The sequence below is a fragment of the Arachis duranensis genome, chromosome 2, assembly GCF_000817695.3.
Source record: "Arachis duranensis cultivar V14167 chromosome 2, aradu.V14167.gnm2.J7QH, whole genome shotgun sequence".
NCBI classification, from domain to species: domain Eukaryota; kingdom Viridiplantae; phylum Streptophyta; class Magnoliopsida; order Fabales; family Fabaceae; genus Arachis; species Arachis duranensis.
Genome location: NC_029773.3, coordinates 73,460,938 through 73,463,331, shown reverse-complemented (window position 1 = coordinate 73,463,331; position 2,394 = coordinate 73,460,938).

Here is a 2,394-nt window from a genome sequence, read left to right as displayed (position 1 = left end):
GTCAGAATCCAACAGCATCTGCAGTCCTTTTCAGCCTATGAATCAGATTTTTGCTCAGGTCCCTCAATTTTAGCCAGAAAATACCTGAAATCACAGAAAAACACACAAACTCATAGTAAAGTCCAGAAAAGTGAATTTTAAATAAAAACTAATAAAAATATAATAAAAACTAACTAAAAATACTAAAAATAATGACAAAAAGCGTATAAATTATCCGCTCATCACGTACGCGTACCCCACGCGTGTGCGTCGTTTGTGATTTTCACCATTCACGTGGGCACGTCAGCGATTGATAAACCACTATTTTATGGTTTATCTTGTGCTAAATTGAGTAGTTTTTATCAGCTTTTCACCCACTTATTCATATGAATTGCATGATATTACAATTCCTTCCCAAATTTATTCTATGATTGAAAACTTGCTTCCTAAATCTTTAAATTATGTATTTTAATTTCTCTTTTATACCATTCAATGCCGTGATCTGTGCGTTAAGTGTTTCAAGCTTCATAGGGCATAAATGGCTTAGAGAATGGAGAGGAAGCTTGCAAAAATGGAAGGAACACAAGAAATTAAAAAGATGACCAGCGAGGAGCGACGCAAACGCATGGCTCACGCGACCGCGCGAAATAGAGGAAATCGCAATGAGGCGCTCGCGTGCCTGACGCGAACGCGTGGATTGGAAGCTGCATGAGTGACGTGAACGCGTGGACGACGCGTATGCATGGCAAGAAAAAACGCTGAATGACGCGCACGCGTTGACGACGCATACACATGACATGCACGATCTGCAGAATTAACAGAAAATGCTGGGGGTGATTTCGGGCCGCGTTTTGACCCAAAGTTTGGCCCATAAACACAGATTAAAGTCAGGAAAGATGCAGAGACTCAACATATCAGATCATACACACAATTTTATGTTTAGATGTAGTTTTTAGAGAGAGAGGTTCTCTCCTCTCTCTTAGGATTTAGGATTAGGATTCCTCTTAAAGGAATTAGGATTTCATCTTCTTCAATCACAGGTTCAATGTTCTTTTTATTTATTTTCTCAATTTAGTTTATGAACTCTTTATGTTTATATTGATTTTCTATTTAATACAATTTGAGGTATTTCAGATTCATGATTGTTTTATTCTATTTATGATACTTTTAATTTAAATTAGATTTATTTTCCCTTTTGACTTTGGTTAAGTAATTGGTAACACTTGAGTTATCAAACTCAGCTGTTAATTGAAATTGGAATTACTGATTGATCTAGATCACTCTAAAGCTAGTCCTTCCATAGGAATTGACTAGAACTTGAGGATCAAGCTAATTAGCCCACTTGACCTTCCTTTGTTTAGTAAAGGTTGACCAAGTGGGGTTGAAACCCAATTCTCATCACACCTGATAAGGATAACAAGGATAGAAATTCCAATTCTCATACCTTACCAAGAGTTTTTCAATTATTAATTTATTTTCCTTGCAATTTATTTTCCTTGCTCAATATTTCAAAAAACCCAAAAATATACAATTTTTCATAATCAATAATAAACACACCTCCCTGCAATTCCTTGAGAAGATGACCCGAGGTTTGAATACTTGGTTATCAATTTTATTGGGTTTGCTTAAGTGACAACCTAAATTTTGTACGAAAGAATTCTCTGTTGGTTTAGAAACTATATTTACAATGCGATTATATTTGTGAATTTCTTTACCGATAGAAATCCGATCGTCAGCGACGCGTACGCGTGACCTGAAAAATCGATGTAAAAGTGTGTTTGGGTAGAGAGTTATGCTGGCTTGGGGAAGGAAGTGTGCTAGACGCACAAAATTGACCATGCGTACGCGTCCCTGACGCGTGCGCGTCATTTGCAAAAATGGCCATCCACGCGTGTGCATGCATGACGCACACGCGTCGTATGAAATTGTTGGTTCCTAAGCCACACGAACAGATAGTTGCGTGTGCGCGCAGCTGGATTCGCACGAATCACACAAAACCCAGGGCACGCGGACGCGTGCCCGACGCTCATGCGTCATTAAGAAAAATCTGTGACCCACGCGTACGCGTCACTTGCGCCGCACAACTCCATTAGTTCACCGCCCAAGTTTTAATTTTCTTTCCCCCTCACCCAATCTAAATTCTCTCTTGTTCTTTTATCCTTTTATTTTTCTTTCATCATAATATTTGTCTCTTTCTATTTTCAGTTCTTCTTTGCTTGAGGACAAGAAAAACCTTTAAGTTTGGAGTTGACGCTTCACTTAAGGGTTTTCTGTTTATTCCTATTGCACCAAAAGGGAGGCGAATCATCTTCATTGAGGAGCACAACCTGAAGAATAAAACGACTGCTAGGATAACTAAGGTGGTTGAGTTCCTTTCATTTTTTTTTATTCCTCCCCTCTTTTTCTATGTTACGT